Here is a 25,448-nt window from a genome sequence, read left to right as displayed (position 1 = left end):
GGGGTGAGGAGACCACAGTTTGGGGGGTGAGGAGACCACAGTTTGGGGGGGGGGGTTGTGAGGAGACCACAGTTCGGGGGGTGAGCAGACCACAGTTTGGGGCGGGGTGTGAGGAGACCACAGTTTGGGGGGGGGTGTGAGGAGACCACAGTTTGGGGGTGAGGAGACCACAGTTTGGGGGGGAGTGTGAGGAGACCACAGTTTCGGGGGGGGGGTGTGAGGAGACCACAGTTTGGGGGGGGGTGTGAGGAGACCACAGTTTGGGGGTGAGGAGACCACAGTTTGGGGGGGAGTGTGAGGAGACCACAGTTTCGGGGGGGGGGTGTGAGGAGACCACAGTTTGGGGGGTGAGGAGATCACAGTTTGGGGTGTGAGGAGACCACAGTTTGGAGGGGTGAGGAGACCACAGTTTGGGGGGTGAGGAGACCACAGTTTGGGGTGGGGTGAGGAGACCACAGTTTGGGGGGTGAGGAGATCACAGTTTGGGGTGTGAGGAGACCACAGTTTGGGGGGTGTGAGGAGATCACAGTTTGGGGGGTGAGGAGACCCACAGTTTGGGGGGTGAGGAGACCACAGTTTGGGGGGTGAGGAGACCACAGTTTGGGGGGTGAGGAGACCACAGTTTGGGGGGTGTGAGGAGACCACAGTTTGGGGGGTGAGGAGATCACAGTTTGGGGGGTGAGGAGACCACAGTTTTGGGGGGGGTGAGGAAACCACAGTTTGGGGGGTGTGAGGAGACCACAGTTTGGGGGGTGAGGAGATCACAGTTTGGGGGGTGAGGAGACCCACAGTTTGGGGGGTTAGGAGACCACAGTTTGGTGGGTGAGGAGATCACAGTTTGGGGGGTGAGGAGACCACAGTTTGGGGGGTGAGGAGACCACAGTTTGGGGGTGAGGAGACCACAGTTTACGGGGTGTGAGGAGACCACAGTTTGGGGGGTGAGGAGACCAAAGTTTGGGGGGTGAGGAGATCACAGTTTGGGGGGTGAGAAGACCCACAGTTTGGGGGGTGAGGAGACCACAGTTTGGGGGGTGAGGAGAACACAGTTTGGGGGGATGAGGAGACCACAGTTTGGGGGGTGAGGAGAACACAGTTTGGGGGGTGAGGAGACCACAGTTTGGGGGGTGAGGAGACCACAGTTTGGGGGGTGAGTGTCCCACAGTTTGGGGGGTGAGGAGACCACAGTTTGGGGTGTGAGGAGACCACAGTTTCGGGGGGGGGGTGAGGAGACCACAGTTTGGGGTGTGAGGAGACCACAGTTTGGGGGGGGGTGTGAGGAGAACACAGCTTGGGGGGTGTGAGGAGACCACAGATTGGGGGGTGAGGAGACCACAGTTTGGGGGGTGAGGAGACCACAGTTTGGGGGGTGAGGAGACCACAGTTTGGGGGGGGGGTGTAAGGAGACCACAGTTTGGGGGGGGGGGGGGTGTGAGGAGACCACAGTTTGGGGGGTGAGGAGACCACAGTTTGGGGGTGGTGTGAGGAGACCACAGTTTGGGGGGTGAGGAGACCACAGTTTGGGGGGTGAGGAGACCACAGTTTGGGGCATGAGGAGACCACAGTTTGGGGGGTGAGGAGACCACAGTTTGGGGTGTGAGGAGACCACAGTTTGGGGGGTGTGAGGAGACCACAGTTTTGGGGTGTGAGGAGACCACAGTTTGGGGGGTGTGAGGAGACCACAGTTTGGGGGGTGAGGAGACCACAGTTTGGGGGGTGAGGAGACCACAGTTTGGGGGGTGAGGAGACCACAGTTTGGGGTGTGAGGAGACCACAGTTTGGGGGGTGTGAGGAGACCACAGTTTGGGGGGTGAGGAGACCACAGTTTGGGGGGTGAGGAGACCACAGTTTGGGGCATGAGGAGACCACAGTCTGGGGGGTGAGGAGACCACAGTTTGGGGTGTGAGGAGACCACAGTTTGGGGGGGGGGTGAGGAGACCACAGTTTGGGGGGGGTGAGGAGACCACAGTTTGGGGGAGGGTGTGAGGAGACCACAGTTTGGGGTGTGAGGAGACCCCACAGTTTGGGGGGGTGTGAGGAGACCACAGTTTGGGGGGGGTGAGGAGACCACAGTTTGGGGGGTGAGGAGACCACAGTTTGGGGGGTGAGGAGACCACAGTTTGGGGGGGGTGAGGAGACCACAGTTTGGGGGGTGAGGAGACCACAGTTTGGGGTGTGAGGAGACCACAGTTTGGGGGGGGGGTGAGGAGACCCACAGTTTGGGGGGTGAGGAGACCACAGTTTGGGGGGTGAGGAGACCACAGTTTGGGGGGTGAGGAGACCACAGTTTGGGGGGGGGTGTGAGGAGACCACAGTTTGGGAGGTGAGGAGACCACAGTTTGGGGGGTGAGGAGACCACAGTTTGGGAGGGGGTGAGGAGACCACAGTTTGGGGGGTGAGGAGACCACAGTTTGGGGGGGGGGGGTGAGGAGACCACAGTTTGGGGGGGGGGTGAGGAGACCACAGTTTGCGGGGGGGTGTGAGGAGACCACAGTTTGGGGGGTGAGGAGACCACAGTTTGGGGGGTGAGGAGACCACAGTTGGGGGGGGGTGAGGAGACCACAGTTTGGGGGGTGAGGAGACCACAGTTTGGGGGGTGAGGAGACCACAGTTTGGGGGGTGAGGAGACCACAGTTTGGGGGGTGAGGAGACCACAATTTGGGGGGTGTGAGGAGACCACAGTTTGGGGGGTGAGGAGATCACAGTTTGGGGGGTGAGGAGACCACAGTTTGGGGGGGGTGAGGAGACCCACAGTTTGTGGGGGGGGGTGAGGAGACCACAGTTTGGGGGGTGAGGAGACCACAGTTTGGGGGGTGAGGAGACCACAGTTGGGGGGGGGGTGAGGAGACCACAGTTTGGGGGGTGAGGAGACCACAGTTTGGGGGGTGAGGAGACCACAGTTTGGGGGGTGAGGAGACCACAGTTTGGGGGGTGAGGAGACCACAGTTTGGGGGGTGTGAGGAGACCACAGTTTGGGGGGTGAGGAGATCACAGTTTGGGGGGTGAGGAGACCACAGTTTGGGGGGGTTGAGGAGACCCACAGTTTGGGGGGGGGGGTGAGGAGACCACAGTTTGGGGGGTGAGGAGACCACAGTTTGGGGGGGGGGTTGTGAGGAGACCACAGTTCGGGGGGTGAGCAGACCACAGTTTGGGGCGGGGTGTGAGGAGACCACAGTTTGGGGGGGGGTGTGAGGAGACCACAGTTTGGGGGTGAGGAGACCACAGTTTGGGGGGGAGTGTGAGGAGACCACAGTTTCGGGGGGGGGGTGTGAGGAGACCACAGTTTGGGGGGGGGTGTGAGGAGACCACAGTTTGGGGGTGAGGAGACCACAGTTTGGGGGGGAGTGTGAGGAGACCACAGTTTCGGGGGGGGGGGTGTGAGGAGACCACAGTTTGGGGGGGGGTGTGAGGAGACCACAGTTTGGGGGGTGAGAAGACCACAGTTTGGGGGGTGAGGAGACCACAGTTTGGGGGATGAGGAGACCCCACAGTTTGGGGGGTGAGGAGACCACAGTTTGGGGGGGTGAGGAGACCACAGTTTGGGGGGTGTGAGGAGACCACAGTTTGGGGGGTGAGGAGACCACAGTTTGGGGGGTGAGGAGATCACAGTTTGGGGGGTGAGGAGACCACAGTTTGGGGGGTGAGGAGATCACAGTTTGGGGGGGGGTGAGGAGACCACAGTTTGGGGGGTGAGGAGACCCCACAGTTTGGGGGGTGAGGAGACCACAGTTTGGGGGGGGCGGTGAGGAGACCACAGTTTGAGGGGGAGTGAGGAGACCTCAGATTGGGGGGTGATGAGACCACAGTTTTCGGGGGGGTGAGGAGACCACAGTTTGGGGGGTGAGGAGAATACAGTTTGGGGGGGGGGTGTGAGGAGACCACAGTTTAGGGGGGGGTGTGAGGAGACCACAGTTTGGGGGGGGTGAGGAGACCACAGTTTGGGGGGGGTGAGGAGACCACAGTTTGGGGGGGGTGAGGAGACCAAAGTTTGGGGGGTGAGGAGACCACAGTTTGGGGGGGGTGAGGAGACCACAGTTTGGGGGGGGGTGAGGAGATCACAGTTTGGGGGGTGAGGAGACCACAGTTTGGGGGGGGTGAGGAGACCACAGTTTGGGGGGGGTGAGGAGACCACAGTTTGGGGGGGGTGAGGAGACCAAAGTTCGGGGGGTGAGGAGACCACAGTTTGGGAGGTGAGGAGACCACAGTTTGGGTGTGAGGAGACCACAGTTTGGGGGTGGTGTGTGGAGACCACAGTTTGGGGGGTGAGGAGACCCACAGTTTGGGGGGGGGTGTGAGGAGACCACAGTTTGGGGGGGGTGTGAGGAGACCACAGTTTTTGGGGGGGGGGGTGTGAGGAGACCACAGTTTGGGGGGTGAGGAGACCACAGTTTAGGGGGGGTGAGGAGACCACAGTTTGGGGGGGGGTGAGGAGACCACAGTTTGGGGGGTGTGAGGAGACCACAGTTTGGGGGGTGAGGAGACCACAGTTTGGGGGGTGAGGAGACCACAGTTTGGGGGATGAGGAGACCACAGTTTGGGGGGTGAGGAGACCACAGTTTGGGGTGTGAGGAGACCACAGTTTGGGGGGTGTGAGGAGACCACAGTTTGGGGGGTGAGGAGACCACAGTTTGGGGGGTGAGGAGACCACAGTTTGGGGGGTGAGGAGACCACAGTTTGGGGTGTGAGGAGACCACAGTTTGGGGGGTGTGAGGAGACCACAGTTTGGGGGGTGAGGAGACCACAGTTTGGGGGGTGAGGAGACCACAGTTTTGGGGGGAGTGAGGAGACCACAGTTTGGGGGGTGAGGAGACCACAGTTTGGGGGGGGGGGGTGAGGAGACCACAGTTTGGGGGGGGTGAGGAGACCACAGTTTGGGGGAGGGTGTGAGGAGACCACAGTTTGGGGTGTGAGGAGACCCCACAGTTTGGGGGGATGTGAGGAGACCACAGTTTGGGGGGGGTGAGGAGACCACAGTTTGGGGGGTGAGGAGACCACAGTTTGGGGGGTTAGGAGACCACAGTTTGGGGGGGTGAGGAGACCACAGTTTGGGGGGTGAGGAGACCACAGTTTGGGGTGTGAGGAGACCACAGTTTGGGGGGTGGTGAGGAGTCCCCACAGTTTGGGGGGTGAGGAGACCCACAGTTTGGGGGGTGAGGAGACCACAGTTTGGGGGGTGAGGAGACCACAGTTTGGGGGGTGAGGAGACCACAGTTTGGGGGGGGGGTGTGAGGAGACCACAGTTTGGGAGGTGAGGAGACCACAGTTTGGGGGGTGAGGAGACCACAGTTTGGGAGGGGGTGAGGAGACCACAGTTTGGGGGGTGAGGAGACCACAGTTTGGGGGGGGGGTGAGGAGACCACAGTTTGGAGGGGGGTGAGGAGACCACAGTTTGCGGGGGGGTGTGAGGAGACCACAGTTTGGGGGATGAGGAGACCACAGTTTGGGGGGTGAGGAGACCACAGTTGGGGGGGGGTGAGGAGACCACAGTTTGGGGGGTGAGGAGACCACAGTTTGGGGGGTGAGGAGACCACAGTTTGGGGGGTGAGGAGACCACAGTTTGGGGGGTGAGGAGACCACAGTTTGGGGGGTGTGAGGAGACCACAGTTTGGGGGGTGAGGAGATCACAGTTTGGGGGGTGAGGAGACCACAGTTTGGGGGGGGTGAGGAGACCCACAGTTTGGGGGGGGGTGAGGAGACCACAGTTTGGGGGGTGAGGAGACCACAGTTTGGGGGGTGAGGAGACCCCACAGTTTGGGGGGGGGTGAGGAGACCACAGTTTGGGGGTGTGAGGAGACCACAGTTTGGGGGGTGAGGAGACCACAGTTTGGGGGGTGAGGAGACCACAGTTTGGGGGGGGGGTGAGGAGACCACAGTTTGGGGGGGGTGAGGAGACCACAGTTTGTGGGGTGAGGAGACCACAGTTTGGGGGGTGAGGAGACCACAGTTTGGGGGGGGGTGAGGAGACCCACAGTTTGGGGGGTGGGGTGAGGAGTCCCCACAGTTTGGGGGGTGAGGAGACCCACAGTTTGGGGGGTGAGGAGACCCACAGTTTGGGGGGTGAGGAGACCACAGTTTGGGGGGTGAGGAGACCACAGTTTGGGGGGTGAGGAGACCACAGTTTGGGGGTGGGTGTGAGGAGACCACAGTTTGGGGTGTGAGGAGACCACAGTTTGGGGGGGGGTGAGGAGACCACAGTTTGGGGGGGGTGAGGAGACCACAGTTTGGGGGAGGGTGTGAGGAGACCACAGTTTGGGGTGTGAGGAGACCCCACAGTTTGGGGGGGTGTGAGGAGACCACAGTTTGGGGGGGGTGAGGAGACCACAGTTTGGGGGTGAGGAGACCACAGTTTGGGGGGTGAGGAGACCACAGTTTGGGGGGGGTGAGGAGACCACAGTTTGGGGGGTGAGGAGACCACAGTTTGGGGTGTGAGGAGACCACAGTTTGGGGGGGGGTGAGGAGACCCACAGTTTGGGGGGGGTGGTGTGGAGTCCCCACAGTTTGGGGGGTGAGGAGACCCACAGTTTGGGGGGTGAGGAGACCACAGTTTGGGGGGTGAGGAGACCACAGTTTGGGGGGTGAGGAGACCACAGTTTGGGGGGGGGGTGTGAGGAGACCACAGTTTGGGAGGTGAGGAGACCACAGTTTGGGGGGTGAGGAGACCACAGTTTGGGAGGGGGTGAGGAGACCACAGTTTGGGGGGTGAGGAGACCACAGTTTGGGGGGGGGGTGAGGAGACCACAGTTTGGGGGGGGGTGAGGAGACCACAGTTTGCGGGGGGGTGTGAGGAGACCACAGTTTGGGGGGTGAGGAGACCACAGTTTGGGGGGTGAGGAGACCACAGTTGGGGGGGGGTGAGGAGACCACAGTTTGGGGGGTGAGGAGACCACAGTTTGGGGGGTGAGGAGACCACAGTTTGGGGGGTGAGGAGACCACAGTTTGGGGGGTGAGGAGACCACAATTTGGGGGGTGTGAGGAGACCACAGTTTGGGGGGTGAGGAGATCACAGTTTGGGGGGTGAGGAGACCACAGTTTGGGGGGGGTGAGGAGACCCACAGTTTGGGGGGGGGGGTGAGGAGACCACAGTTTGGGGGGTGAGGAGACCACAGTTTGGGGGGTGAGGAGACCACAGTTGGGGGGGGGGGTGAGGAGACCACAGTTTGGGGGGTGAGGAGACCACAGTTTGGGGGGTGAGGAGACCACAGTTTGGGGGGTGAGGAGACCACAGTTTGGGGGGTGTGAGGAGACCACAGTTTGGGGGGTGAGGAGATCACAGTTTGGGGGGTGAGGAGACCACAGTTTGGGGGGGGTGAGGAGACCCACAGTTTGGGGGGGGGTGAGGAGACCACAGTTTGGGGGGTGAGGAGACCACAGTTTGGGGGGGGGGTTGTGAGGAGACCACAGTTCGGGGGGTGAGCAGACCACAGTTTGGGGCGGGGTGTGAGGAGACCACAGTTTGGGGGGGGGGGTGTGAGGAGACCACAGTTTGGGGCGGGGTGTGAGGAGACCACAGTTTGGGGGGGGGTGTGAGGAGACCACAGTTTGGGGGTGAGGAGACCACAGTTTGGGGGGGAGTGTGAGGAGACCACAGTTTCGGGGGGGGGGTGTGAGGAGACCACAGTTTGGGGGGGGGTGTGAGGAGACCACAGTTTGGGGGGTGAGGAGACCACAGTTTGGGGGGTGAGGAGACCACAGTTTGGGGGATGAGGAGACCCCACAGTTTGGGGGGTGAGGAGACCACAGTTTGGGGGGGTGAGGAGACCACAGTTTGAGGGGTGTGAGGAGACCACAGTTTGGGGGGTGAGGAGACCACAGTTTGGGGGGTGAGGAGATCACAGTTTGGGGGGTGAGGAGACCACAGTTTGGGGGGTGAGGAGATCACAGTTTGGGGGGGGGTGAGGAGACCACAGTTTGGGGGGTGAGGAGACCCCACAGTTTGGGGGGTGAGGAGACCACAGTTTGGGGGGGGCGGTGAGGAGACCACAGTTTGAGGGGGAGTGAGGAGACCTCAGATTGGGGGGTGATGAGACCACAGTTTTCGGGGGGGTGAGGAGACCACAGTTTGGGGGGTGAGGAGAATACAGTTTGGGGGGGGGGGTGTGAGGAGACCACAGTTTAGGGGGGGGTGTGAGGAGACCACAGTTTGGGGGGGGTGAGGAGACCACAGTTTGGGGGTGAGGAGATCACAGTTTGGGGGGTGAGGAGACCACAGTTTGGGGGGGGTGAGGAGACCACAGTTTGGGGGGGGTGAGGAGACCACAGTTTGGGGGGGGTGAGGAGACCAAAGTTTGGGGGGTGAGGAGACCACAGTTTGGGAGGTGAGGAGACCACAGTTTGGGTGTGAGGAGACCACAGTTTGGGGGTGGTGTGTGGAGACCACAGTTTGGGGGGTGAGGAGACCCACAGTTTGGGGGGGGGGTGTGAGGAGACCACAGTTTGGGGGGGGGTGTGAGGAGACCACAGTTTTTGGGGGGGGGGGGGGGTGTGAGGAGACCACAGTTTGGGGGGTGAGGAGACCACAGTTTGGGGGGGGTGAGGAGACCACAGTTTGGGGGGGGGTGAGGAGACCACAGTTTGGGGGGTGTGAGGAGACCACAGTTTGGGGGGTGAGGAGACCACAGTTTGGGGGGTGAGGAGACCACAGTTTGGGGGATGAGGAGACCACAGTTTGGGGGGTGAGGAGACCACAGTTTGGGGTGTGAGGAGACCACAGTTTGGGGGGTGTGAGGAGACCACAGTTTGGGGGGTGAGGAGACCACAGTTTGGGGGGTGAGGAGACCACAGTTTGGGGGGTGAGGAGACCACAGTTTGGGGTGTGAGGAGACCACAGTTTGGGGGGTGTGAGGAGACCACAGTTTGGGGGGTGAGGAGACCACAGTTTGGGGGGTGAGGAGACCACAGTTTTGGGGGGAGTGAGGAGACCACAGTTTGGGGGGTGAGGAGACCACAGTTTGGTGGGGGGGGTGAGGAGACCACAGTTTGGGGGGGGTGAGGAGACCACAGTTTGGGGGAGGGTGTGAGGAGACCACAGTTTGGGGTGTGAGGAGACCCCACAGTTTGGGGTGTGAGGAGACCACAGTTTGGGGGGGGTGAGGAGACCACAGTTTGGGGGGTGAGGAGACCACAGTTTGGGGGGTGAGGAGACCACAGTTTGGGGGGGGTGAGGAGACCACAGTTTGGGGGGTGAGGAGACCACAGTTTGTGGTGTGAGGAGACCACAGTTTGGGGGGTGAGGGTCCCACAGTTTGGGGGGTGAGGAGACCCACAGTTTGGGGGGTGAGGAGACCCACAGTTTGGGGGGTGAGGAGACCACAGTTTGGGGGGTGAGGAGACCACAGTTTGGGGGGTGAGGAGACCACAGTTTGGGGGGGGGGTGTGAGGAGACCACAGTTTGGGAGGTGAGGAGACCACAGTTTGGGGGGTGAGGAGACCCCACAGTTTGGGGGGGGGTGAGGAGACCACAGTTTGTGGGGGGGGTTGAGGAGACCACAGTTTGGGGGGTGAGGAGACCACAGTTTGGGGGGTGGGTGAGGAGACCACAGTTTGGGGGGTGAGGAGACCACAGTTTGGGGGGTGGGTGAGGAGACCACAGTTTGGGGGGTGAGGAGACCACAGTTTGGGGGGTGAGGAGACCACAGTTTGGGGGGGGGGTGAGGAGACCCACAGTTTGTGGGGGGGGGGGGTGAGGAGTCCCCACAGTTTGGGGGGTGAGGAGACCCACAGTTTGGGGGGTGAGGAGACCACAGTTTGGGGGGTGAGGAGACCACAGTTTGGGGGGGGGTGTGTGAGGAGACCACAGTTTGGGGGGTGAGGAGACCACAGTTTGGGGGGTGAGGAGACCACAGTTTGGGGGGGGGGGTGAGGAGACCACAGTTTGGGGGGTTGAGGAGACCACAGTTTGGGGGGGGGTGAGGAGACCACAGTTTGTGGGAGGGGGTGAGGAGACCACAGTTTGCGGGGGGGGTGTGAGGAGACCACAGTTTGGGGGGTGAGAAGACCCCACAGTTTGGGGGGTGAGGAGACCACAGTTTGGGGCGGGGGTGAGGAGACCACCGTTTGGGGGGGGGGGGTGAGGAGACCACAGTTTGGTGGGTGAGGAGACCACAGTTTGGGGGGTGAGGAGACCACAGTTTGGGGGGTGTGAGGAGACCAGTTTGGAGGGGGGGTGAGGAGACCACAGTTTGGGGGGTGAGGAGACCACAGTTTGGGGGGTGAGGAGACCACAGTTTGGGGGGGGGGTGAGGAGACCACAGTTTGGGGGGGGTGGAGACCCACAGTTTGGGGGGGGGGTGAGGAGACCACAGTTTGCGGGGTGAGGAGACCACAGTTTGGCGGGGGGGGTGGGAGGAGACCACAGTTTGGGGGGTGAGTAGACCACAGTTTGGGGGGGGGTGTGAGGAGACCACAGTTTGGGGGAGGTGTGAGGAGACCACAGTTTGGGGGGGGGGGGTGTGAGGAGACCACAGTTTGGGGGGTGGTGTGAGGAGCCCACAGTTTGGGGGGTGAGGAGACCACAGTTTGGGGGGTGAGGAGACCCCACAGTTTGGGGGGTGAGGAGACCACAGTTTGGGGGGTGAGGAGACCACAGTTTGGGGGGTGAGGAGACCACAGTTTGGGGGGTGTGAGGAGACCACAGTTTGGGGGGTGAGGAGACCACAGTTTGGGGGGTGAGGAGATCACAGTTTGGGGGGGGGTGAGGAGACCACAGTTTGGGGGGTGAGGAGACCCCACAGTTTGGGGGGGTGAGGAGACCACAGTTTGGGGGGGGCGGTGAGGAGACCACAGTTTGAGGGGGAGTGAGGAGACCACAGATTGGGGGGTGAGGAGACCACAGTTTGGGGGGGGGGGTGAGGAGACCACAGTTTGGGGGGTGAGGAGAATACAGTTTGTGGGGGGCGGTGTGAGGAGACCACAGTTTAGGGGGGGTGTGAGGAGACCACAGTTTGGGGGGGGTGAGGAGACCACAGTTTGGGGGGTGAGGAGATCACAGTTTGGGGAGTGAGGAGACCACAGTTTGGGGGGGGTGAGGAGACCACAGTTTTGGGGGGGATGAGGAGACCACAGTTTGGGGGGGTGAGGAGACCACAGTTTGGGGGGTGAGGAGACCAAAGTTTGGGAGGTGAGGAGACCACAGTTGGGGGGGGTGAGGAGACCACAGTTTGGGAGGGTGAGGAGACCACAGTTTGAGGGGTGAGGAGATCACAGTTTGGGGTGTGAGGAGACCACAGTTTGGGGGGGTGAGGAGACCACAGTTTGGGGGGTGAGGAGACCACAGTTTGGGGGGGGTGAGGAGACCACAGTTTGGGGGGTGAGGAGATCACAGTTTGGGGTGTGAGGAGACCACAGTTTGGGGGGGGGTGAGGAGACCACAGTTTGGGGGGGGGTGAGGAGACCACAGTTTGGGGGGTGAGGAGACCACAGTTTGGGGGGTGAGGAGATCACAGTTTTAGGGGGTGAGGAGACCACAGTTTGGGGGTGTGTGGAGACCACAGTTTGGGGGGGGATGAGAAGATCACAGTTTGGGGTGTGTGGAGACCACAGTTTGGGGGGTGAGGAGACCACAGTTTGGGGGGTGAGGAGACCACAGTTTGGGGGGGGTGTGAGGAGACCACAGTTTTTGGGGGGGGTGAGGAGACCCACAGTTTGGGGGGTGAGGAGATCACAGTTTGGGGGGTGAGGAGACCACAGTTTGGGGGTGTGTGGAGACCACAGTTTGGGGGGGGTGAGGAGACCACAGTTTGGGGGGTGAGGAGACCATAGTTTGGGGGGTGAGGAGACCACAGTTTGGGGCTGTGTGGAGACCACAGTTTGGGGGGTGAGGAGACCACAGTTTGGGGGGTGAGGAGATCACAGTTTGGGGGGGTGAGGAGACCACAGTTTGGGGGGGTGAGGAGACCACAGTTTGGAGGTGTGTGAAGACCACAGTTTGGGGGGTGAGGAGACCACAGTTTGGGTGATGTGGAGACCACAGTTTGGGGGGTGAGGAGACCACAGTTTGGGGGTTGTGAGGAGACCACAGTTTGGGGGGTGAGGAGACCACAGTTTGGGGGGTGGGGTGAGGAGACCACAGTTTTTGGGGGGGGTGAGGAGACCACAGTTTGGGGGGTGAGGAGATCACAGTTTGGGGTGTGAGGAGACCACAGTTTGGGGGGTGAGGAGACCACAGTTTGGGGGGTGAGGAGACCACAGTTTGGGGGGTGAGGAGACCACAGTTTGGGGGGTGAGGAGACCACAGTTTGGGGGGTGAGGAGATCACAGTTTGGGGTGTGAGGAGACCCACAGTTTGGGGGGTGAGGAGATCACAGTTTGGGGGGTGAGGAGACCACAGTTTGGGGGGTGTGGAGATCACAGTTTGGGGGGTGAGGAGACCACAGTTTGGGGGGGTGAGGAGACCACAGTTTGGGGGGGGGGGTGAGGAGACCACAGTTTGGGGGTGTGTGGAGACCACAGTTTGGGGGGGTGAGGAGACCACAGTTTGGGGGGTGAGGAGACCACAGTTTGGGGGGTGACGAGACCACAGTTTGGGGGGTGAGGAGACCACAGTTTGGGGGGTGAGGAGACCACAGTTTGGGGGGTGAGGAGACCACAGTTTGGGGGGTGAGGAGATCACAGTTTGGGGTGTGAGGAGACCCACAGTTTGGGGGGTGAGGAGATCACAGTTTGGGGGGTGAGGAGACCACAGTTTGGGGGGTGAGGAGATCACAGTTTGGGGGGTGAGGAGACCACAGTTTGGGGGGGTGAGGGGACCACAGTTTGGGGGGGGGGGGGTGAGGAGACCACAGTTTGGGGGTGTGTGGAGACCACAGTTTGGGGGTGTGTGGAGACCACAGTTTGGGGGGGTGAGGAGACCACAGTTTGGGGGGTGAGGAGACCACAGTTTGGGGGGTGACGAGACCACAATTTGGGGGGTGAGGAGACCACAGTTTGGGGGGTGAGGAGACCACAGTTTGGGGGGTCAGGAGACCACAGTTTGGGGGGTGAGGAGACCACAGTTTGGGGGTGTGTGGAGACCACAGTTTGGGGGGTGAGGAGACCACAGTTTGGGGGGTGAGGAGACCACAGTTTGGGGGGTGAGGAGACCACAGTTTGGGGGTGTGTGGAGACCACAGTTTGGGGGTGTGAGGAGACCACAGTTTGGGGGGTGAGGAGACCACAGTTTGGGGGGTGAGGAGACCGCAGTTTGGGGGGTGAGGAGACCACAGTTTGGGGGGTGAGGAGACCACAGTTTGGGGGGTGAGGAGACCACAGTTTGGGGGTGTGTGGAGACCACAGTTTGGGGGTGTGAGGAGACCACAGTTTGGGGAGGGTGAGGAGACCCCACAGTTTGGGGGGTGAGGAGACCACAGCTTGGGGGGTGAGGAGACCACAGTTTGGGGGGTGAGGAGACCACAGTTTGGGGGTGTGTGGAGACCACAGTTTGGGGGTGTGAGGAGACCACAGTTTGGGGAGGGTGAGGAGACCCCACAGTTTGGGGGGTGAGGAGACCACAGCTTGGGGGGTGAGGAGACCACAGTTTGGGGGGTGAGGAGACCACAGTTTGGGGGTGTGTGGAGACCACAGTTTGGGGGTGTGTGGAGACCACAGTTTGGGGGGATGAGGAGACCACAGTTTGGGGGTGTGTGGGGACCACAGTTTGGGGGCGGTGAGGAGACCACAGTTTGGGGGTGTGAGGAGACCATAGTTTGGGGGGTGAGGAGACCACAGTTTGGGGAGGGTGAGGAGACCCCACAGTTTGGGGGGTGAGGAGACCACAGCTTGGGGGGTGAGGAGACCACAGTTTGGGGGGTGAGGAGACCACAGTTTGGGGGTGTGTGGAGACCACAGTTTGGGGGTGTGTGGAGACCACAGTTTGGGGGGATGAGGAGACCACAGTTTGGGGGTGTGTGGGGACCACAGTTTGGGGGCGGTGAGGAGACCACAGTTTGGGGGTGTGAGGAGACCATAGTTTGGGGGGTGAGGAGACCACAGTTTGGGGGGTGAGGAGTCCACAGTTTTTGGGGGGGTTGAGGAGACCACAGTTTGGGGGGTGAGGAGACCACAGTTTGGGGGGGGATGAGGAGACCACAGTTTGGGGGGGGTGAGGAGACCACAGTTTGGGGGGGGATGTGGAGTCCACAGTTTGGGGGGTGAGGAGACCACAGTTTGGGGGGTGAGGAGACCACAGTTTGGGGGGTGAGGAGACCACAGTTTGGGGGGTGAGGAGACCCCACAGTTTGGGGGGGTGAGGAGACCACAGTTTGGGGGGGGTGAGGAGACCACAGTTTGGGGGGTGAGGAGACCACAGTTTGGGGGGGTGAGGAGACCACAGTTTGGGGGGTGAGGAGACCACAGTTTGGGGGGGGTGAGGAGACCACAGTTTTTGGGGGGGGTGAGGAGACCACAGTTTGGGGGGTGAGGAGACCCACAGTTCGGAGAGAGGCTAAATGCTCTCCTGCCGTTGATAAAGTAACAGGCTTGAGGGGATGAATGGCCTCAATAATAACAACTTGCACATATATATCGCCTTTGACATAGAGAAATATCCCAATGTGCTTCACAGGAGTGTTTTGAGACAAAACGGATAAATTTGACCCCGAGCCCCAGAAGGTAAAATTCGGGCAGGTGACCAAAAGCTGGGTCAATGAGGTCAGTCTTATGGAGCGTCTCGAAGGAGGGGAGAGAGGTCGAGAGGCGGAGAGGTTTAGGGAGGGAGTTCCAGAGCTTGGGGCCCAGGCAACAGAAGGCACGGCCAGCGATGGTGGAGCGATTATTATCAGGGATGCTCAAGAGATAGGAAGGGTGTATTCGCTGGAGGGGGTTACAGGGATAGGGAGGGGTGTAGGGGCTGGAGGAGGTTACAGAGATAGGGAGGGGTGTAGGGGCTGGAGGAGGTTACAGAGATAGGGAGGGGTGTAGGGGCTGGAGGGGGTTACAGAGATAGGGAGGGGTGTAGGGGCTGGAGGGGGTTACAGAGATAGGGAGGGGTGTAGGGGCTGGAGGAGTTACAGAGATAGGGAGGGGTATTGGGGCTGGAGGAGGTTACAGAGATAGGGAGGGGTGTAGGGGCTGGAGGAGGTTCCAGAGATAGGGAGGGGTGTAGGGGCTGGAGTAGGTTACAGAGATAGGGAGGGGTTTAGGGCTGGAGGAGGTTACAGAGATAGGGAGGGGTGTAGGGGCTGGAGTAGGTTACAGAGATAGGGAGAGGTTTAGGGCTGGAGGAGGTTACAGAGATAGGGAGGGGTGTAGGGGCTGGAGGAGGTTACAGAGATAGGGAGGGGTTTAGGGCTGGAGGAAGTTACAGAGATAGAGAGGGGTGTAGGGGCTGGAGGAGGTTACAGAGATAGGGAGGGGTGTAGGGGCTGGAGGAGGTTACAGAGATAGGGAGGGGTTTAGGGCTGGAGGAGGTTACAGAGATAGAGAGAGGGCAAGGGGCCACGGAGGGATTTGTAAACACAGATGAGAATTTTGAAATTGAGGCGTTGCTTAACTGGGAGCCAATGTAGGTCAGCGAGCAAAGGAGGGTAATGGGCGAGCGGGACTCGGTGCGAGTTAGGATACGGGTCAGCGAGCACAGGGGGTGATGGGGGTGCGAGTTAGGACACGGGGCAGCGAGCACAGGGGGTGATGGGTGAGCGGGACTCGGTGCGAGTTAGGACACGGGGACAGCGGGTGATGGGTGAGCGGGACTCTGTGCAAGTTAGGACATGGGGGCAGCGAGCACAGGGGGTGATGGGTGAACGGGACTTGGTGCGAGTTAGGACACTGGGGCAGTGAGCACAGTGGGTGATGGGTGAGTGGGACTGGGTGTGAGTTAGGACACGGGGTCAGTGAGCACAGGGGGTGATGGGTGAGTGGGACTCGGTGTGAGTTAGGACACTGGGGCAGTGAGCACAGTGGGTGATGGGTGAGTGGGACTCGGTGCGAATTAGGACACGGGGCAGTGAGCACAGTGGGTGATGGGTGAGTGGGACTTGGTGCGAGTTAGGACACGGGGCAGCGAGCACAGAGGGTGATGGGTGTGCGAGACTCGGTGCGAGTTAGGACACGGGGTTGGTGAGCACAGGGGGTGATGGGTGAGTGGGACTCGGTGCGAGTTAGGACACGGGGTTGGTGAGCACAGCGGGTGATGGGTGAGCGGGACTCGGTGTGAGTTAGGACACGGGGTCAGTGAGCACAGGGGATAATGGGTGAGTGGGACTCGGTGTGAGTTAGGACACGGGGTCAGTGAGCACAGGGGATGATGGGTGAGCGGGACTCGGTGCGAGTTAGGACACAGGGCAGTGAGCACAGTGGGTGATGGGTGAGCGGGACTCGGTGCGAGTTAGGACACGGGGGCAGTGAGCACAGGGGGTGATGGGTGAGCGGGACTGGGTGTGAGTTAGGACACGGGGGCAGCAAGCACAGTGGGTGATGGGTGAGCGGGACTCGGTGCGAGTTAGGACACGGGGGCAGTGAGCACAGGGGGTGATGGGTGTGCGGGACTCGGTGCGAGTTAGGACACGGGGGCAGTGAGCACACGGGGTGATGGGTGAGCGGGACTCGGTGCGAGTTAGGACACGGGGGCAGTGAGCACACGGGGTGATGGGTGAGTGGGACTCGGTGCGAGTTAGGACACGGGGGCAGTGAGCACAGGGGGTGATGGGTGAGTGAGACTCGGTGCGAGTTAGGACACGGGGGCAGCAAGCACAGGGGGTGATGGGTGAGCGGGACTCGGTGCGAGTTAGGACACGGGGGCAGTGAGCACACGGGGTGATGGGTGAGCGGGACTCGGTGCGAGTTAGGACACGGGGTCAGTGAGCACAGGGGGTGATGGGTGAGTGGGACTCAGTGTGAGTTAGGACACGGGTCAGTGAGCACAGGGGGTGATGGGTGAGTGGGACTCGGTGCGAGTTAGGACACGGGGTCAGCGAGCACAGGGGGTGATGGGTGAGTGGGACTCGGTGCGAGTTCGGACACGGGGTCAGCGAGCACAGTGGATGATGGGTGAACGGGACTCGGTGCGAGTTCGGACACTGGGGGCAGCCGAGTTTTGGATCACCTCTAGTTTGCGTCGGGTAGAACGTGGGAGGCCGGCCAGGAGCGCAGCGCGTTGGAACGATCAAGTCTGGAGGGGAGAGAGGCACGGATGAGGGCTTCAGCAGCGGAAGAGCTGAGGCAGGGGGGGGCGGAGACGGGCGATGTTACGGAGGTGGGAAACAGACGGGTTTAGTTATGCTGTGGATATGTGGCCGGGAGCTCATTTCGGGGTGAAATATGACACCCAGGGTGCGAACAGTCTGGCTCAGCCTCAGACAGGAGTTGGGGAGAGGGAGGGAGTCGGGGAGCTGGGGACCGAAAACAACAGCTTCGGCCTTCCCCCAATATTTAATTGGAGAAAATTTCTGCTCATCCAGAACTGGATGTGGGACAAGCAGCCGGACAATTTCGAGACCGCGGAAGGAAGATATATTTACCTTTGTAGGGGTTGCACGAAGGTTCCTGGGATGAGGTGGCTGTCCGAGGAGAGGAGGTTGAGTGGAATGTGTTGAGGGATCGACAGTAGTGGTGGGGAGGGAGAGCTGGGAATCGTCAGCGTACATGTAGAAACTGACTGTGTGTTCGGATAATGTCGTCAAGGGGCAACGTGTGGATGGGAAATCGGACGGGGCCAACTATTTACAATATATATTAACGACTTGGAAGAATGGACCGAGTGTAACGTAGCCAAGTTTGCTGACGACACAAAGATGGGAGGAAAAGCAATGTGTGAGGAGGACACAAAAAATCTGCAAAAGGACATAGACAGGCTCAGTGAGTGGGCAAAAATTTGTCAGATGGAGTATAATGTTGGAAAGTGTGAGGTGATACACTTTGGCAGAAAAAAAATCAAAGAGCAAGTTATTATTTAAATGGAGAAAGATTGCAAAGTGCTGCAGTACAGCGGGACCTGGGGGTTACTTGTGCATGAAACACAAAAGGTTAGTCTGCAGGTACAGCAAGTGATCAGGAAGGCCAATGGTATCTTGGCCTTTATTGCAAAGGGGATGGAGTATAAAAGCAGGGAAGTCTTGCTCCAGTTACACAGGGTATTGGTGAGGCCACACCTGGAGTACTGCGTACAGTTCTGGTCTCCGTATTTACGAAAGGATATATTTGCTTTGGAGGCAGTTCAGAGAAGGTTCACTCGGTTGATTCCGGGGATGAGGGGGTTGACTTATGAGGAAAGGTTGAGGAGGTTGGGCCTCTACTCATTGGAGTTCAGAAGAATGAGAGGCGATCTTATCGAAACGTATCAGATTATGAGGGGGCTCGACAAGGTGGATGCAGAGAGGATGTTCCCACTGCTGGGGGAGACTAGAACTAGGGGGCATGGTCTTAGAATAAGGGGCCGCCCATTTAAAACTGAGATGAGGAGGAATTTCTTCTCTCGGAGGGTTGTAAATCTGTGGAATTCGCTGCCTCAGAGAGCTGTGGAAGCCGGGACATTGAATATATTTAAGACAGAGAGAGACAGTTCCTTAACCGATAAGGGGAGCGGGCAGGGAAGTGGAGCTGTGTCCATGATCGGATCAGCCATGATGGTATTAAATGGCGGAGCAGGCTCGAGGGGCCGAATGGCCTACTCCTGCTCCTGTTTCTGATGTTCTTATTGTAGATCCGCGGGGGACGCCAGAAGTAACAATGCGGGGGCAGGAAGAGAAGCCATTGCAGGAGGTTCTCTGGCTATTTTGTGCCTCCTTGTATTGCTATGGTAACAGGCCCGACAGGCCCAGCTCCAAATACCAGGCCTCACTGAACCTTGACCCCTCTGTTGCTCTCTGTATGTCTTCCCCTCCCCCCGATTCAAGGCCCAGTTGATCATTAATCAAACACCAACATAAATAAACATAGGATAGAATCGGCCCACCTTGCCTGCAAAAAACAAAGACTTGCCTTTATATAGCGCCTTTCACGACCACCCAACATCTCAAAGCGCTTTACAGCCAATGAAGTACTTTTGGAGTGCGGTCACTGTTGTATTGTGGGAAACGCAGCAGCCAATTCGCGCACAGCAAGCTCCCACACACAACAATGTGATAATGACCCAGATAATCTGTGTTTTTGTGATGTTGATTGAGGGATAAATATTGGCCCCAGGACACCGGGGAGAACTCCCCCCGCTCTTCTTCCAAATAGTGCCCCGGGATCTTTTACATCCACCCGAGAGAGCAGACGGGGCCTCGGTTCAATGTCTCATCCAAAAGACGGCACCTCCAACATTGCGGCACTCCCTCAGTACTGCCCCTCCGACAGTGCGGCACTCCCTCAGTACTGCCCCTCCGACAGTGCGGCGCTCCCTCAGTACTGCCCCTCCGACAGTGCGGCACTCCCTCAGTACTGCCCCTCCGACAGTGCGGCGATCCCTCAATACTGCCCCTCCGACAGTGCGGCACTCCCTCAGTACCGCCCCTCCGACAGTGCGGCGCTCCCTCAGTACTGCCCCTCCGACAGTGCGGCGCTCCCTCAGTACTGCCCCTCCGACAGTGCGGCGATCCCTCAATACTGCCCCTCCGACAGTGCGGCACTCCCTCAGTACTGCCCCTCCGACAGTGCGGCGCTCCCTCAGTACTGCCCCTCTGATAGTGCGCCGCTCCCTCAGTACTGCCCCTCCGACAGTGCGGCGCTCCCTCAGTACTGCCCCTCCGACAGTGCTGCGCTCCCTCAGTACTGACCCTCCGACAGTGCGGCGCTCCCTCAGTACTGCCCCTCCGACAGTGCGGCGCTCCCTCAGTACTGCCCCTCCGACAGTGCAGCGCTCCCTCAGTACTGTCCCTCCGACAGTGCGGCGCTCCCTCAGTACTGCCCCTCCGACAGTACGGCACTCCCTCAGTACTGCCCCTCCGACAGTGCAGCTCTCCCTCAGGACTGTACTCCGACAGTGCGGCGCTCCCTCAGTATTGCCCCTCCGACAGTGCGGCGCTCCCTCAGTACTGCCCCTCCGACAGTGCAGCTCTCCCTCAGGACTGTACTCCGACAGTGCGGCGCTCCCTTAGTACTGCCCCTCCGACAGTGCGGCACTCCCTCAGTACTGCCCCTCCGACAGTACGGCGCTCCCTCAGTATTGCCCCTCCGGCAGTGCGGCTCTCCCTCAGTACTGCCCCTCCGACAGTACGGCACTCCCTCAGTACTGCCCCTCCGACAGTGCAACGCTCCCTCAGTGCTGCCCCTCCGACAGTGCAGCACTCCCTCAGTACTGCACTGGGAGTGTCAGCCTAGATTTATGTGCTCGAGTCCGTGGAGTGGGACTTGAACCCACAACCTTCTGACTCAGTGCTATCCACTGAGTCACGGCTGACAATTGCCGGATCTTTGAAAGATCGATATAATTAGTCTCTTACCCCTGTTCCTTCCCTATAACCCTGCGAACATGTACACTATTCGCAGCAAGATTCACTGGACAGGAATCAGGAGCAGGAACCCGGGATGATTCACCCTCCTCCCTAACCCAGGGGTCACTGGACAGGGATCAGGAGCAGGAACCCGGGCTGATTCACCTCCCTCCCTAACCCAGGGGTCACTGGACAGGGATCAGGAGCAGGAACCCGGGCTGATTCACCTCCTCCCTAACCCAGGGATCACTGGACAGGGATCAGGAGCAGGAACCCGGGCTGATTCACCCCCCTCCCTAACCCAGGGGTCACTGGACAGGGATCAGGAGCAGGAACCCGGGCTGATTCACCCCACCTCCCTAACCCAGGGGTCACTGGGCAGGGATCAGGAGCAGGAACCCGGGCTGATTCACCCCCCTCCCTAACCCAGGGGTCACTGAACAGGGATCAGGAGCAGGAACCCGGGCTGATTCACCCCCCTCCCTAACCCAGGGGTCACTGGACAGGGATCAGGAGCAGGAACCCGGGCTGATTCACCCCACTCCCTAACCCAGGGGTCACTGGACAGGGATCAGGAGCAGGAACCCGGGCTGATTCACCCTCCCTAACCCGAGGGTTACTGGACAGGGATCAGGAGCAGGAACCCGGGCTGATTCACCCTCCCTCCCTAAGCCAGTGGTCACTGGACAGGGATCAGGGGCAGGAACCCGGGCTGATTCACCCCCCTCCCTAACCCAGAGGTCACTGGACAGGGATCAGGAGCAGGAACCCGGGCTGATTCACCCCCCTCCCTAACACAGGGGTCACTGGACAGAGATCAGGAGCAGGAACCCGGGCTGATTCACCCCGCTCCCTAACACAGGGGTCACTGGACAGGGATCAGGAGCAGGAACTCGGGCTGATTCACCCCCCGTCCCTAACACAGGGGTTACTGGACAGGGATCAGGAGCAGGAACCCGGGCTGATTCACCCCCCTCCCTAACCCAGTGGGCACTGGACAGGGATCAGGAGCAGGAACCCGGGCTGATTCACCCCCCTCCCTAACCCAGTGGGCACTGGACAGGGATCAGGAGCAGGAACCCGGGCTGATTCACCCCCTCCCTAACCCAGTGGGCACTGGACAGGGATCAGGAGCAGGAACCCGGGCTGATTCACCCCCCCTCCCTAACCCAGGGGTCACTGGACAGGGATCAGGAGCAGGAACCCGGGCTGATTCACCCCCCTCCCTAACCCAGGGGTCACTGGACAGGGATCAGGAGCAGGAACCCGGGCTGATTCACCCCTCTCCCTAACCCAGGGGTCACTGGACAGGGATCAGGAGCAGGAACCCGGGCTGATTCACCCCCCTCCCTAACCCAGGGGTCACTGGACAGGGATCAGGAGCAGGAACCCGGGCTGATTCACCCCCCTCCCTAACCCAGGACTCAGTCCCACACCGAGTGTGAGAGGTCAGGCTAACTCAGTACTAGGCCCGAGATGGAACCTGGGCCTTTGCTTCAGTGACGGGGCCTACCGAGGACTCTGCTGCCACCCCGTGGCCAGGCTGGGTCTAGTGTTTGGCCTCCTAAGGACTCATTTTTCGAGTGGAAGCAAGTCTTCCTCGATTCTGAGGGACTGCCTATGATGAGGTATATGAAAAGGAAAATAGTGGCTCGAGTAAATTTTAGTACCATAGAGGACGACTCTCATTGCCGAGAGCACCATCTTCATAGGCAGTCCCTCGGAATCGAGGAAGACTTGCCTCCACTCTTAACATGAGTCCTCAGGTGGCTGAACAGCCCAATACGAGAGCCACAGTCCCTGTCACAGGTGGGACAGACAGTGGTTGAGGGAAGGGGAGGGTGGGACTGGTTTGCCGCACGCTCCTTCCGCTGCCTGCGCTTGCTTTCTGCACGCTCTCGGCGACGAGACTCGAGGTGCTCAGCGCCCTCCCGGATGCACTTCCTCCACTTAGGGGCGGACTGGTCTTTGGGCCCAGGGACTCCCAGGTGTCGGTGGGGATGTTGCACTTTATCAGGGAGGAGGGTGTCCCTTGTAACGTTTCCTCTGCCCACCTGGGGCTCGCTTGCCGTGAAGGAGTTCCGAGTCGAGCGCTCGCTTTGGGGAGTCTCGTGTCTGGGGGGCGTGCGGACGATGTGGCCCTGCCCAGCGGAGCTGGTCGAGTGTGGTCAGTGCTTCGATGCTGGGGATGTTGGGCCTGGTCGAGGACGTTAACGTTGGTGCGTCTGTCCTCCCGGGGGGATTTGCAGGACCTTGCGGAGACATCGTCGGTGGTATTTCCCCAGCGGCTTGAGGCCGAGAGCGTGCAGAATGAAGGAGCGTGCGGCAAACCAGTCCCACCCTCCCCTTCCCTCATCGGCTAACTGTCCCACCTGTGACAGGGACTGTGGCTCTCGTATTGGACTGTTCAGCCACCTCAGGACTCATTTTTAGATTCCGAGGGACTGCATCTGATGATGAGGAGGCGATTTGCTGAAATGATAGCACGATACAGCACCCAAGGAGGCCGTTCAGCCCATCATACCCGTGCTGCCTCTTCGAAGGAGCTGTCGGCTCAGTGCCCCTCCCCCCTTCTCTTTCCCCGAAACCCAAGCACTCGTCCAGTTCCCCCTTTTGAAAGTAATTGTTCAATCTGCTTTCTCTGCCACTGCCCCTTTAATCCGACTCCCTCCCTCTCCCCAACTCCTGTCTGAGGCTGAGCCAGACAGTTCGCAACCTGGGTGTCATATTTCACCCTGAAATGAGCTTCTGACCACATATACGCAGCACAAAAGGTTAGTCTGCAGGTACAGCAAGTGATCAGGAAGGCCAATGGTATCTTGGCCTTTATTGCAAAGCGGATGGAGTATAAAAGCAGGGAAGTCTTGCTCCAGTTATACAGGGTATTGGTGAGGCCACACCTGGAGTACTGCGTGCAGTTTTGGTCTCCGTGTTTACGAAAGGATAGACTTGCTTTGGAGGCAGTTCAGAGAAGGTTCACTCGGTTGATTCCGGAGATGAGGGGGTTGACTTATGAGGGAAGGTTGAGGAGGTTGGGCCTCTACTCATTGGAATTCAGAAGAATGAGAGGTGATCTTATCGAAATGTATAAGATTATGAGGGGGCTCGACAAGGTGGATGCAGAGAGGATGTTCCCACTGATGGGGGAGACTAGAACTAGGGGGCATGGTCTTAGAATAAGGGGCCGCCCATTTAAAACTGAGATGAGGAGGAATTTCTTCTCTCAGAGGGTTGTAAATCTGTGGAATTCGCTGCCTCAGAGAGCTGTGGAAGCCGGGACATTGAATATATTTAAGACAGAGATAGACAGTTTCTTAACCGATAAGGGGATAAGGGGACGGGCAGGGAAGTGGAGCTGTGTCCATGATCGGATCAGCCATGATGGTATTAAATGGCGGAGCAGGCTCGAGGGGCCGAATGGCCGACTCCTGCTCCTATTTCTTATGTTCTTATGTGTAACTAAAACCGCCTGTTTCCACCTCCGTAACATCGCCCGTCTCCACCCCCTGCCTCAGCTCATCCGCTGCTGAAGCCCTCATCCGTGCCTTTGTTACATCCAGACTTGACCATTCCAAGGCACTCCTGGTCAGCCTCCCGCGTTCTACCCGACGTAAACTCGAGATGATCCAAAACTCGGCTGCCCCCGTGTCCTAACTCGCACCGAGTCCCCCTCACCCATCACCCCCTGTGCTCGCTGACCCCATGTCCTAACTCGCACCGAGTCCCACTCACCCATCACCCCCTGTGCTCACTGCCCCGTGTCCTAACTCGCACCGAGTCCCACTCACCCATCACCCCCTGTGCTCACTGCCCCCGTGTCCTAACTCGCACCCAGTCCCGCTCACCCATCATCCCCTGTGCTCACTGCCCCCGTGTCCTAACTCGCACCCAGTCCCGCTCACCCATCACCCCCTGTGCTCGCTGCCCCGTGTCCTAACTCGCACCGAGTCCCCCTCACTCATCACCCCCTGTGCTCGCTGCCCCGTGTCCTAACTCGCACCAAGTCCCACTCACCCATCACCCTCTGTGCTCGCTGCCCCGTGTCCTAACTCGCACCGAGTCCCCCTCACCCATCACCCCCTGTGCTCGCTGTCCCGTGTCCTAACTCGCACCGAGTCCTGCCCCCGTGTCCTAACTCGCACCGAGTCCCGCTCACCCATCACCCCCTGTGCTCACTGACCCCGTGTCCTAACTCGCACCGAGTCCCGCTCACCCATCACCCCCTGTGCTCACTGACCTGTGTCCTAACTCGCACCGAGTCCTGCTCACCCATCACCCCCTGTGCTCACTGACCCCGTGTCCTAACTCGCACCGAGTCCCGCTCACCCATCACCCCCTGTGCTCGCTGCCTCGTGTCCTAACTCGCACCGAGTCCCACTCACCCATCACCCCCTGTGCTCACTGCCCCCGTGTCCTAACTCGCACCCAGTCCCGCTCACCCATCATCCCCTGTGCTCACTGCCCCCGTGTCCTAACTCGCACCCAGTTCCGCTCACCCATCACCCCCTGTGCTCGCTGCCCCGTGTCCTAACTCGCACCGAGTCCCCCTCACTCATCACCCCCTGTGCTCGCTGCCCCGTGTCCTAACTCGCACCAAGTCCCACTCACCCATCACCCTCTGTGCTCGCTGCCCCGTGTCCTAACTCGCACCGAGTCCCCCTCACCCATCACCCCCTGTGCTCGCTGTCCCGTGTCCTAACTCGCACCGAGTCCTGCCCCCGTGTCCTAACTCGCACCGAGTCCCGCTCACCCATCACCCCCTGTGCTCACTGACCCCGTGTCCTAACTCGCACCGAGTCCCGCTCACCCATCACCCCCTGTGCTCACTGACCTGTGTCCTAACTCGCACCGAGTCCTGCTCACCCATCACCCCCTGTGCTCACTGACCACGTGTCCTAACTCGCACCGAGTCCCGCTCACCCATCACCCCCTGTGCTCGCTGCCCCGTGTCCTAACTCGCACCGAGTCCCCCTCACCCATCACCCCCTGTGCTCACTGACCCCGTGTCCTAACTCGCACCCAGTCCCGCTCACCCATCACCCCCTGTGCTCACTGCCCCGTGTCCTAACTCACACCCAGTCCCACTCACCCATCACCCCCTGTGCTCACTGACCCCGTGTCCTAACT

This window comes from Pristiophorus japonicus, unplaced genomic scaffold, assembly GCF_044704955.1.
Source record: "Pristiophorus japonicus isolate sPriJap1 unplaced genomic scaffold, sPriJap1.hap1 HAP1_SCAFFOLD_723, whole genome shotgun sequence".
Classification (NCBI taxonomy): Eukaryota; Metazoa; Chordata; class Chondrichthyes; family Pristiophoridae; genus Pristiophorus; species Pristiophorus japonicus.
This window is presented reverse-complemented; position numbering follows the sequence as displayed.